The sequence below is a fragment of the Triticum urartu genome, chromosome 1 (genome assembly GCF_003073215.2).
Source record: "Triticum urartu cultivar G1812 chromosome 1, Tu2.1, whole genome shotgun sequence".
Lineage (NCBI taxonomy): Eukaryota > Viridiplantae > Streptophyta > Magnoliopsida > Poales > Poaceae > Triticum > Triticum urartu.
Window position 1 is genome coordinate 194840827 of NC_053022.1, and position 14069 is coordinate 194854895.

Sequence of the window (14069 nt, forward strand, 5' to 3'; positions counted from 1 at the left end):
TGTGTTGAGGGATAGCTTCTCCACCATCTCCATGCTAGCCAAGTTGTTGCAGCTCCCTCCATCTGTGATGACGCGAACAGAATGTTCCTTCACAACTCCCTTTGTATGGAACAAATTATGCCTCTGATTTTGCTCAGCTTGTGTGACCTGCACACTCAAAACACTTTGAGCAACTAAACATTCATACCTGTCAGCATCTTAAGGAGCCATGTATTGTGTCTGATGATCAGAATCATCTCCACCTTGTTCTTCACGTGTAATAAGAGCCAAAGTCTCCTCATCATAGTCACTAGTGGACTCATACCCACCATCCTCAGTAGCAATCATCACACGGTGAGATTTGCATTCTCTCGCCAAATGTCCTCTTCCCTTACAATGACAACAAATAATATCTGTTGTGTGCCCTGTTGATGCCATGGAAGAAGAAGAACTCTGTGTAGGCCCGATAGGTCCGCTCTTGGCAGATAATGGTGGTTGTGCCTGCTTCCTTGTATCACGGCTGGAGTTAATAGCTGGTGGAGGTGTCGGTGCAGTAGAATGTGTGGAAGTAGAGGATGCACGCGGTGTCCATGATGAAGGCCTACCTATAGAAAAGTTAGTCCGCGCCAATGTCTGTCGATCCTGCACTTCACGTTCAGGTTTACAAGCAAGATGGAATAAACGAGCGCTATTATTATACTCCTTATACTCTAGAATGGTCTGAATCTCTCTATTTAATCTACCCATAAAACATGCCAGCATAGCCTCATTCTCCTCAACAATACCACATCTATCATGCCAGTTTGTAATTCCTGATCATATTCTTCTACAGAATTTTTTCCTTGTCTTAAGCGCTGCAATTTTTGAAGTACTTCACGTTGATAATATGGTGGAACCCAACAAGTACGCATAGCAATTTTCAAAGCAGCCCAAGTAGCCGGAATAGGATATAATCTACAATGTTCAGACCACCAAACACATGGAAAACTAGTGAAAGCACAAACAGCAGCAGGAACACGTCTCTCCCCGGGATATTGTAAACATGTAAAATGTTGTTCAGTTTCTGACTCCCATGTAAGATATATATCAGGAATGTATCTACCCTTAAATGGTGGAATATTCAATTTCAGTTTAGGGAGATGGTCATGATCTCGTACTTGAGAGGGAGCCCTACCATTGCCATTATTTGCATGTGGACGACCTGGTGGTTGTGGTGTTGGTGGTTGCACATAGTTCTGATTTTGATCAACCTCATGCTCGTAATCTCCTTCATAATCATCCTCCTCGTCATCAGCAGCAGGAGCCACAAAAGTATCAACAGCAGCACCAACAGTTTGGCCAGGTGCAAGGGGGACACGGCTCGCTCGGTGGAGTGCTATTTCACGACGGGGAGGTAGTCGTTGTTGTCGTTGTCGTCGTCATCGTCGTCGTCGTTGTTGTTGTTGTTGTTGTTGTTGTGGTTGTTGTTGTTGTTGTCGTTGTTGTCGTCATTGTTGTTGTTGTTGTTGTTGTTGTAGAGGTGCATTAGGTGCAGCCGGTGGTGGTGGTGGAAGACGCGCAAGCAATTCATTGAACTTGTTATCGAGCTTTGTTTCGAACGTCTTCTCCATGCCATCTATCTTCTCTATGGCCTCTTCAAATCTGTTTAGCACATCTTGCACCTGTCCACTCATCATTTGCTGAAATTTATCATGCAACTCCTTATTCGTCATGTTCTCCCAATCTATCTCATCGACTTGTGATCCTGGCATGGTTAGCAGCAATAGAAATACACAAGAATATGATCCTACAGACTACTAGAAAATGGTGGTGGTGGTTGTAAGTGCATCTAGTGCCACCCCTAGTTGGTTTTGGAGTATTGATGACAAACCTAGTTGAGGGACTAATGTGTTTGTGAGAATTGCAGGAAAACACAGGTAGAAGTCCCTCATTGATTCGGTTTCACTACCAGAGATGACCCCTAAAAATGTACGAAGACATTGAAGACAATGGTGGTTTATGAAGATATTCATATTGAAGACAATGACATGAGAAGACTCCCTATGAAGCTTATGGAACTCGAAGACTTAGATCCTTCGTAGTTTTATTTCTTTCATGTTGTGTCATAGGAACCACCCGTACTGTTAAGTGGGGTCCAAGAGAACCAGTCAGAATGACTGAAGTGATGCCTAATTCAAATCCTATGTCTTCGAGCGAAGACTATGAGAGCAAATCTTGTCCAGAGTCAGACAAGTCAGCTTTACTTGTAGCCCAAGTAAAGTTGCCGTGTGAGTTTCAAAATTCGACCGTTGGTACACGTGTCAGTTCCTTAGTGACCCAGGGTCATTTCGGACAAATCAGGTCGGGTTGCCAAGTGGCTATAAATAGCCCACCCCCACAACCATAAACGGTTGGCTGCTCAGATTTTAGTGCACGGCTTTTGTCGTTTGAGAGCAACCCACCTCGAAGCCTTTGAGAGAAAATTCCTAGCGAGGAGAAAAGCCCTAACCACCCAGAGCCAGAGTAAATTGGGCATCACTTAAGTCTTCGTGTCTGAGTGATCTGAAGACTTATTACACTTGAGGACTGTGCATCCTCCAGACGGTTAGGCGTCGCGTTCAGAGCATCCAAGAGAAATTGTGGATTGCCAGTGAACGAAGTCTGTGAAGGTTTGGAAGTCGCCTGAAGACTTACCACGAGTGATTGGACGAGGTCTGTGTGACCTTAGTTCAAGGAGAATACGGTGAGGACTGGGTGTCTTGGACTAAGTGTCCTTGACTGGGTGTCCGGGACTGTGTGTCCTTTGGTTTAAATACCTAGCCGCTCCAACCAGACGTACAGTTGTCACAGCAACTGGAACTGGTCCAACAAATCATTGTCTTCAACGTGTCACTGGTTTCATCTTCACTTCCTTTGACTTACTAGTTATTCATTGTGAAGCCATTGCATGCTTGCTTTATCTTTTATCTTCACAACATGAATGTATGATCTGTTTGGCTTCATAACTTCTTCCTACCTGATCCTTATTACACTGAAGCTGTTTGTCATTGTGCTTTCACTCAATTGAATACATGACCATGGCTGCCCTAGTGTAATCTAACTTCCGCTGCTTAGTAATAGGCATAATCTTCACTGTTTGTCTTCATAACTCTCACGTTTTGAGACTTCCATAAAAATCGCCTATTCACCCCCCCTCTAGTCGATATAACGCACTTTCAATTGTATCAAAGCAAGGTGCTCCCTTGTTCTGTGTGATTCGGTTTAACCACCTGGAGTTTTAGCTATGTCGACTGCAGGGATAATCAAAGTCTCCGCTGCTTGCCCCGTCTTCGATGGAACTGAATATCCCTACTGGAAGAATAAGATGCGCATGCATCTTGAAGCCATTGATACGTCGACCTATGGTATGTCGTCGAGAACGGCGTTCCCAAGGCTGGAGAAGGTGTCACTGCTGCTGATGTCAAGAAATTCGTTCAACTGGACTCTACTGCCAAGAATATCATCTGTGGTCATCTGACCAAAGGACAGTATGGCCGTGTGAGTGCTTTGAAGACATCCAAGCTGGTCTGGGACTGGCTCTCCAAGTCAATGAAGGCATCTCAACCCAGAGAGATCAAAGAATCAGTGTCCTTCGCAATCTCTTCAACCGCTTCAAGCGAAATGACAATGAGAATGTCCAGCACACATTTGACAGACTTACTGACATCACAAACGAGCTTCAAGCCCTCGGCGCCACTAAGATCACCAAACATGAAATCGTCAAGACGCTGCTGAGATCACTTGATAGTTCGTTTGACATCCTGGCCCTGATGATTCAAGAACGTCCTGATTTCAAGACACTCGATCCGTCTGACATACTTGAGAGGCTCAACACACATGAGTTTCAGCTTTCTGAGAAAAGAGATATCTACGGTCCAAACTATGGGCGAACTCGAGCCTTGAAGGCAAAAGCTGTCTCCTCATCTGAAGAAGAATCTGACTGCAGTTCTGATGATCTTGAAGACATTGGAAGAGAACTTGCAATGCTAGTGAAGAAGTTCCAAAAATTCACCAAGAAGAAAGGCTTCAGAAAATCTTCACGATCAAGCTCAAGGAATGATGAAGCTTCTGCTCATGACTACAAGAAGAAAACATGTCACAAGTGCAAGAAAACTGGGCACTTCATCTCTGAGTGTCCACAGTGGGACAATGAGAACAGAAGGAAGAAGAAGAGCAAGGAATATGATTCTGACGACAAGAAGAAGAAGAAACACTCAAAGTCTTCTTCCAAGTCTTCATCAAAGTCTTCATCACACAAGAAGAGCTCATCTGGCAAGGCACGTGCGTTTGTTGGAAAGGAGATGGATTCAGAGGAGGAGTCCGCATCTGAGGAGGCAGAGGTGGAGTCTGAGGAGGAGTCTGATTCTGGCATTGCGAGTCTGGCTACAGCATACGTCGCCAAGTCCATCTTCAACACTGAAGACAATGACTGCATCACCGACACCGACGCAAATGACAAGAACGACTCCACTCCTACCTACTGCTTCATGGCACGCGGTGCCAAGGTAAACACACGCACTACTCGCTATGAAACATCTAGTGACGATGACTCTGAATGTGATTCAAAACCTAGCTACAGAACACTTGCTAAAATTGCAACTGAACAACAGAAAGCTATGGAACATATTCAAAAACTGTTAGACAGAAGCGATGATCTGTTGGGTGCTGAAATGACTCGTTCTAAATCCTTAATTGAAGACATAAAAAATCTTCACGTTAAGTATCAGGAACTTGAAGATCGTCTTGAGACTCTCTCAACTACTCATGAAAAGCTTTCCTATGATTATCTTCAAAAGAAGCAAGATCTTGAGAAGTTGAGAGCGGATCATGAAGATCTTCAAAAGGAAAATGAGTCACTTCGCTCCGAACAGATCAGTCCCGCTCAGGAAGGATTTGAACAACCATGTCTAAAATGCATTGAGCGTGATAATGCTAATTCTGTTGCTGAATGTTCCACTGCTACTACTGTTGCAATATCTTCAACTGTTGACGTGGTAACTAACCCCTCTCATTGAGGATACCACTGCTATTGCTGATGAGAATGCTAGGTTGAAGACATTGCTTGAAACAGGAAGGTACAAAAGTCTGAAAGGGCATCAGACACTATGTGATGTCCTTAAGAAGCAGATTCTGAACCGAAACCCTAGGAAAGAGGGTGTTGGGTTCGTGAGGAAAATTAATGCAGATGGCTCTTATTGGAAACCTGAGCAGTACCCCAAAACCACATGGGTTGCTGCAAAGGAATCCTCAGCAAATCCATCCAATCTGTCTGGCTTCACTTGTGCTAACCCCATTATCATTGATGAATCCTTTGATGCAAACTATAAACTGTTTAAGAATCAGAATGGTGAAGCGTTTGCCAGGTACATTGGTACTAACTGCAGGAATGGACCGCCTATGAAGATGATCTGGGTTCCGAAAAAGTGTCTGGAAAATCTTCCTGTGAATGTCTTCATGACACCTCACTTGAAGAAGACAAACCTCAGACCAAAGGCTTCATACGGTCCAATGGCTTCATACAAACAGAGGACACACCTGAGTCACACTAACGCAAATGTTTTGCAGGGAAACCATACTCAGGCATATGGATATGAGAGCGGTTTATCGAACCGTCATGTTCATATGTGCAAAAATTATTCTGCTTATTCCTATGAGTATTATTGTCCCCCTGCTAAACTATTTGCTAGGGCTCCAAAGCCAAAATTCTCAGATGCTGCACTTAGACTTACTGCTTCTAAGCCACCCTTGAAGATGTGGGTGGTTAAGAAAGCTTAACTCTCTTTTGCAGGGAAAGGTCTCCAGCAGAAAAACAAAATCTTCTGATGCTATTGCTGGGGACCTTAAAAATCTTGTAGGGCGCAAGATAAAATGCCCGAATGGCATCATTATGTACTTTGCTCCTGAATCTCATGCTACTCTCCCTATTAGTCCTAATCTGGATCTAAGTTTTCATAACCCACTGGTTCGTCAAATGTTTATGCTTCACAACCCTCTTCGTGAAGCCTATCCCCCTAACTGCACTGTAGGATACGACACCAGCGACTTCAAAGTCTTCAGAATGGATTATTGACAGTGGGTGTACAAATCACATGACTGGCAGAAGAAGCCTTCTTATGGACTCAACTTTACGTCCATCCGAAAAGAGTCACATCACATTTGCTGACACTGGTAAAAGTAAGGTATTGGGTCTAGGTAGAGTTGCAATCTCAAAGGATCAACACATGGATAAAGTCATGCTTGTTGAATCCCTTGGCTTCAACTTAATGTCTGTCTCAATGCTTTGCGATTTGAATATGATTGTAATGTTTGGAAAATATCGTTGCCTGGTGCTAATGGAATCTGACAAATCTCTAGTGTTTGAAGGGTATCGAAAAGGTGATTTGTACGTGTAGATTTCTCAGCAGGACCACAACTCGCAGTATGTCTTCTTGCAAAAGCTTTAGAATCCTGGCTTTGGCATTGAAGGCTTGGGCATGCTGGCATGAGGAACCTCCACACCCTTGTGAAGAAAAAGCACGTCATAGGCATCGAGGGCGTCAAGTTCAAAAAGGATCATTTATGCGGTGCCTGTGAAGCAGGGAAAATGACAAGGGCAAAACATCCTTTGAAGACAATCATGACTACTACACAACCCTTCGAACTGCTTCACATGGATCTTTTCGGTCCCACTCACTACTCAACTTTTACTACTTCTGCTTGCCTCTATGGCTTCGTCATTGTTGATGATTACTCTAGATATACTTGGGTACACATAATCCTTTACAAGACTGAAGTGCAGGATGTCTTCAGACGCTTCGCCAATCGAGCTATGAACAATTTTGGCGCCAAGATAAAGCACATCAGAAGTGACAATGGCACTGAATTCAAGAACACTGGCCTTGATACATATCTGGATACCTTGGGCATCACACATGAATTCTCAGCTCCATACACGCCACAGCAGAATGGCGTCGTCGAACGCAAGAACAGAACACTCATTGAGATGGCCAGAACAATGCTAGATGAATACAAGACTCCAAGAAAATTCTGGACTGAAGCCATTGATACTGCATGCCATACAATCAATCGTGTTTATCTTCACAAGCTTCTGAATAAGACATCTTATGAACTTCTAACTGGCAAGAAGCCAAATGTCAGTTACTTCAGAGTATTTGGCGCAAAATGCTGGATCAAGGACCCACACCACACCTCAAAGTTTGCACCAAAAGCACATGAGGGCTTCATGCTTGGATATGGAAAGGATTCACATTCCTACAGAGTCTTCAATCTCTTCCATTACAAAGTGGTTGAAACAGTGGATGTACGGTTTGATGAAACCAATGGATCACAAAGAGAGCAATTGCCAAATGTGCTAGATGAAGTTCCAGCTAGTGAATCAATCAAGCTTATGGGAACTGGAGAGATTGTACCTTCTGAAGCTCATCCTGAAGAAGAGCTTATCATCTCAGCACCTGATCCACATGAAGACAATGCTCAGCATGAAGACATTCCTCCAAACAACAACGCAGATCAGCAAGAGCAAAGTCTTCGCCCTATACATCCTCGTGTTGCAAATGAAGTACAGATTGACAAAATACTTGACAGCATCAATGCACTTGGTCCACTCACTCGTTCAAGGGCAACTCAGCTAGCAAACTTCTGTGGGCATTTCGCATTCGTCTCAATATCAGAACCCAAGAAAGTTGAAGAAGCCTTCATGGAACCTGAATGGATTCTAGCTATGCAAGAAGAGCTTCAACAGTTTGAGCTGAATAATGTATGGGAACTGGTTAAGCGTCCTGATCCACGGAAGCACAACATAATAGGAACCAAATGGATATACCGCAACAAGCAAGATGAGCATGGTCAAGTTGTCAGAAACAAAGCTCGTCTCGTTGCTCAAGGATATACTCAAGTGGAGGGCATTGACTTCGATGAAACATTTGCTCCTGTGGCTAGGCTTGAAGCCATACGCATACTGCTGGCCTATGCAAATCATCATAACATACTTCTATATCAAATGGATGTGAAAAGTGCCTTTCTCAATGGCAAGATTGAAGAACAAGTGTATGTTGCACAACCACCTGGCTTTGAAAATCCAAAACATCCTGATATGGTATACAAGCTCAACAAGGCACTGTATGGCCTCAAACAAGCCCCTAGGGCCTGGTATGATACACTCAAGTACTTTCTGAAGAGCAAAGGCTTCATACCTGGTTCCCTGGATCCCACTCTTTTCACGAAGACATATGATGGTGAACTGTTTGTGTGCCAAATATATGTGGATGACATTATCTTCGGCTGCACCAATCAGAAGTATAGTGAAGAGTTTGGATATATGATGCAAGAGCAATATCAGATGTCCATGATGGGGGAGCTGAAGTTCTTCCTCGGTCTTCAGATACGGCAACAACGCAATGGCATCTTCATATCTCAAGAGAAATATCTTAAAGAGTGCCTGAAGAAGTTCGGTATGCAAGATTGCAAAGGCTTCACAACACCAATGCCAGCCAAACATCATCTAGGTCCTGACGACAATGGTAAAGAGTTCGATCAAAAGGTATACCGCTCCATGATTGGGTCTTTGCTTTATTTATGTGCATCTAGGCCAGATATCATGCTTAGTGTTTGCATGTGTGCTCGATTTCAAGCGGCACCAAAGGAGTCGCATCACTTGGCTGTGAAGCGAATTCTTAGATATTTGGCTCACACCCCAACTCTAGGATTATGGTATCCAAAGGGCTCAGAGTTTGATTTGGTTGGATTTTTGGATGCTGATTATGCTGGTGACAAAGTTGATCGCAAGTCTACATCAGGCACATGTCACTTTCTGGGACGATCACTTGTATGTTGGTCTTCAAAGAAGCAGAACTGTGTATCTCTCTCCACTGCTGAATCTGAATACATTGCTGCTGGATCTTGCTGTGCTCAGCTTCTGTGGATGAAGCAAACACTCAAGGATTATGGCATTCATCTGAAGCAAGTGCCACTTTACTGCGACAACGAAAGCGCCATCAAGATTGCCAACAACCCAGTTCAGCACTCGAAGACAAAGCACATTGAAATTCGCCATCACTTTCTCAGAGATCATGTTGTGAAGGAAGACATTGATATCATACACGTCAGCACTGAAGAGCAATTGGCAGATATCTTCACCAAGCCCTTGGATGAGAAGAGGTTTTGCAAGTTACGGTGTGAGCTAAATATCTTGGAATCCTCAAATGTCCTGTGATCAGGCACACATCCTAACACTTATGCATATTGATGACTTAGATGTGCAACACACGAAGTAACGTATATCTTCAATCAATGAAGACATACATTCTAAGTGTGAATACATTAATGTGGAATTTGACTTCGGAGCGCCACGATAATTGTGCGCCGTGTCTGGGTCTAATAGTTCCTATACGGTGGGTAACGCCACCACCAAAAGTTCCATTCTGAAGTGTTTCACTCATGGCGTTACCTCGCAATGTCTTCACATTTGGTTTGGCTTCAATTTCAATATGTATTCATGATTATCTTCACTGCGTTGATTATATAGATATATATATATATATACATATGTATTGGTGTTCTGTCCTCTATAGCATTCACTTATAGCTATGTCTTCTTGTGTGAATCTTTTGAACTAAGTGAATGTGATCGGACCCTAACCTCTCTATGCTTTCTATCTCAAACTCTATCTCTCCAAGTCATATGCATTCTGTTGAAACTGTCGAATGTCTTCACCGTGTCCTTGTCAGCCGAAGACATAGAGACAACCATAAAAGTCCGTTTTTAATGCTCATTCCTCCACATAAGATCCGGAGAAGCAGGAACGACCGTCCGGCAATTTAGGCCACGTGTGCCTCAAATGCGAACCGCCAGGGGCACCTGCGTAATAGCACAGTGTCGCCTCTGAGTCTATAAATTCACACTTACCGCGGTCATTATCTCCTTCTTCCACCCTCGCACGAACCCTAGCGCCACCGCTAGCACTCGACGACGCCGGAGACGAAGCGCTTCACTGCCGCAACCTCTCCAACGCCGTCCTCACGCCGACCGCGGACATCGTTCTCTCCGCCGTCGCCGTAGGTGTTTTCCGTCGCCAAGTTAGGGCACGGAGGACTGAACTGCTCGGCATCAACTTCCTTCCGTCTAGCAGTTCCAGTGTGGTAAATAAAACTTCTTTCTACAACCTCTTTTGATCTCTTGGTTCTGTCACTTTCTACCATAAGAAGTTTCTCTTCACACCAGTTAGATCTCTCGCTGCATCTCATAACATGCCTAGTATATTCACTTGTGCTTCATAAAGCAGTTAGATTCCTCACTTGTATTGATCTATGGGTTCGTACAAATCTGGAACCAACTTCTTATCTGTAAGTGAATGTCTTCGCACAATGAGGTCAATGTCTTCTAAACCGATTTAACTTCAAAATCTTCTGAGAATGCATATGACCTCTTCCCCTTCCCTCGCACCTTAATGCTGTCACAGGTACATGTCCGTGGGAGAATCCTTTGGATCTCATAGTCTGCATTCATTTGCAGAGTACTTGCAGCATCACATCAACTCACCTGAAGCCAGTTCTTGTTGGTCAAGCAAAAGGAAGCCTTTGAAGCCTTTGAACATCTTGAAGCCTTCCAAGTTAAGATTCATGGCTTCAGAAACAGCAGCAAGGAAGGGAGGCAGACAGCGACGTAGTGGAACGTCCAAAGATCTGCCTGATGAATTGGTAGAGATGTACAAAACTGATCCTGAAGAAAGCTATGGTCAGCGCAAGACACGAATCCAATGGATTCGAAGATATTGGGCAGAGCAATGGTTTCAATACCACTTTGTCACTCAGGAATATGCGGAGAAGTGCGCCATCAAGAGACCGTGGGGAGACGTATTATACAAAAATCTCGTACCCAGGTCCAGAGACGAAGCTATTGCTCAAGGCTTCTATCCATGCATGGTGAGAAGACCACAGCCAGCTGAAGCACATCCGTCATCACTTCTCTGGTGTCGCGATGACAATCTGTTCAAGCGCAACTTCCAATTTGCTCAGAACTCTGCAAAGCAAAACAAAAAGAAATTTGGGCTTGACTTCAACCCTGGTCCCTCCTCACCAAGGGCAGATGGCACACGCGACGCCGATCCCAATATCATCGGGCCGTATGCCAATCTTGCAGGCCTCATCACCCGCATCCTAGTCCAAGGGACTGCCGTGAATGACCCTCCAGCAGATACTGAGTCTGATGATGCCCCTGCTGCGCCGAAGCCAAAGCAGAATAAGCCAAAAGCTTCAAAGCCAGCCGCTTCTCCCAAAATCTCAAGAGCGAAGCCATTGGCAACTGCACCTCCTGAAGCCAGTGTGCAGTCTGAAGACTTATCACGAGTCTCCAAGCCCCAAGAAGCCAAGAAGCCTCAGCCACACACAGGCAAAGAGCTCACAGCTGCTGCCATTCTGCGGTGCGAAACCATTGATCTCTCAAGCGATGAAGATCTTGGAGATGATGCTCTTGAGCAGCTCATCAAGAGCAAGGAGGAGGCTGAAATCTTAAACAATCTGCCTCTGTTTGATGTCGCCATCATCCACAATTTCATCGATGAATGGTTTGCCTCACCGGACATCAGCTTCGACGATCTGCAGCTGCCCATAGGACTCAGCGTTGCCTTTCAAGGCGCAATTGCTTCAGAACTTGCAATAGCCCAACGCATTGTAGAACTGAAGCAGAAAATTGATTATGAAAAGGCTCAGTTCAAGAAGCACATAGCCAAGCTCAGCGTGCAAGAAGTGAAAAACTTCAAGATCATGTTGCACGAGATGAAAGAGAACTTTCTGAAGACGCGTGCCGAAGCTCAAGGCTCGCGAGAGCGCATGAAGACTCTGGCTGATCGCTGCGTGCAGGCCTACAATGAGGCCGAGAAGCGCAAGGCACTTGGGCGTCCCGGCATTGACCCCAGGATGGCCGCGAAGAAGAAAAAGAAGCCTGTTGTGCCTGAACCAGAAGCGCCAAGGTCAGAAACTGCTCCGATTGTCTTCCCCACTGCAACGACTGGCTCGAAGCCAAAGAGTCGATCAACCGCCTCAGAGCTCAAGAAGACACGGACTGCAGAGGCTGAAGCTAGGAAGAGGAAACACTCTGAAGCCTCTCCTTCTGACCCCACCATCAAGAAGCGCAAGACCAAGAAATCTCGGGCTGCTCCCATAGAGCCCTTGATAGTTGAACCCCTCTCCGTCCGCTATCCTGACGCAGATCGTCAGTTGACTGTGCATGAGCCTGCCTTCACAGAGGCTCCGCACGCCGAAGACATTCCAGCAGCTGACCACAACGCTGCTGAAGACATTGGTCTCCAAGACAATGTACAAGGTGATGCAGCCCTTCCTCAGCTTGAGACAAGCGAACTGATCAGCATTGGTCGTCCATTGACGCCAATCACACAAGATGCATCATGGGCAGATCGCCCACAGGAGGAAGATAATGAGCCCCAGCCCACTGCAACTCCACCGGCGTCGCCTACATTCCGTAGGCTTCGCAAAGGGCCAAGGGCTCAGGCTGCTGACGACATTCCGGCTGCATCAGCCGAAGAGCATGCAGAAATACCACAAGCTCCAACTCCCCCGCACCAACAAGAAGCAGTTCTCCAGGAGAACGTGCCTGAGTTCGTCCCTCCCACTACACGTGTGGAGGCGGCAAATGTTGAGGCTGCCACAAACAACGCCGAAGCAAATGTGGAGCCCTCCCCAACAACAGCTTCAGAAGACACTGAAGCTACTGCTCCTGAACCTTCTGTGCCTGAGTCTGCTGCGGGTCCCCAATTCAACTATCATATTGCGCACAGGCCCCAGGTCCAGAAGCCGATCCCACGACTGCCAAGGTTCCCAGGTTCTGCATCAGCTCCTGGCTCCTTCAACATCAACGGCTTCAGGACAGACAACACGTTTTTCAACAGCTCCAAGAACCCTTATTCAAGGGAACGGATTGTATCAGATAGGTTCTGGAGCTATCAACAGCGCAGCTATTATTCATTCATCCTATACAACCAAGGCCGCATCTTTCCTCACAAGCGCCTTGAGGTTGAAGCTGTTGCTGGTCTGCCTGGTCTGGAAGAAGCATTGGATTGCTTCAAGCAAGTGGGTCTGCTGCCGTTTATCACCGATGAAGAGCACTGGAACGAAGAGCTTCTGCTCCAGTTCTATGCCACCCTGCATATCAAAGGCTATAACAGAGATCCGAAGACATGGGTCCTGGAGTGGATGACCGGCAATGTCCATCATGAAGCCAATGCTTTCGACATAATTGAGCTTACCGGCCTTCCCACTCCTGGCGAATTCTTTGAAGAAGGCTGCCAACTCCATCCTGAAGCAATTGAGAGCATATTTCAGCGTCCTGAGCCAGATATGAGTCAGATGCTCTCAATGATGAAGCCATTGCCTCCAAATGCACCCTATCCAACTAGGTTCTTCGTTGAAGACTTAGAGTACCTGCCCAGAACAATATATCACATCATAAGGCGGACTCTCTGGCCCGTTAAGGGACACTCTCGATATGCAACGATTGACGGTGCAATGAAGACTCTCATCTTCTGCATTCTTCATGGCAAATGCTTCAACGCACAGGATCTCTTCATCCGTCAACTTGCAGCGTCTGCCTCAGAATTGTTTGGATTGAAGTTCTATGCTCCTTGGGTTATGAGACTGATCAAGCTTCATTCTGCAATCTCCTATCAACCCTCAGCCCGCAACCATAGGATATTTTTGCCAGATGTGGACACATCTGATGAAGCAATATATCCAGAGACTGCCAAGCAACCATTAAGTCTTCAGAATGCAGAACACCAGAGCTTCACTCAAAATATCGAAGGTGTTGAAGCTCTCTCCCGAGTGTATCCAATGGCTGGCACCACACGTGCCCCTGCATCAACTGAAGCCACTAACAGCACAGCTGCAAAGAGACCCAAGAAGCGCACTCGTGCACTCAATGACCGAGAGCTTCTTGTGGCTCTTCACCAAAAGCAAGATAGGCATCACGACTGGCTCAAGAGGCAGATGAGAAGCATCATGCAAGACGTCAATCGCATCAGAAATCTGGCAACCAAGAATGCATTTGTCGCACACGAGACC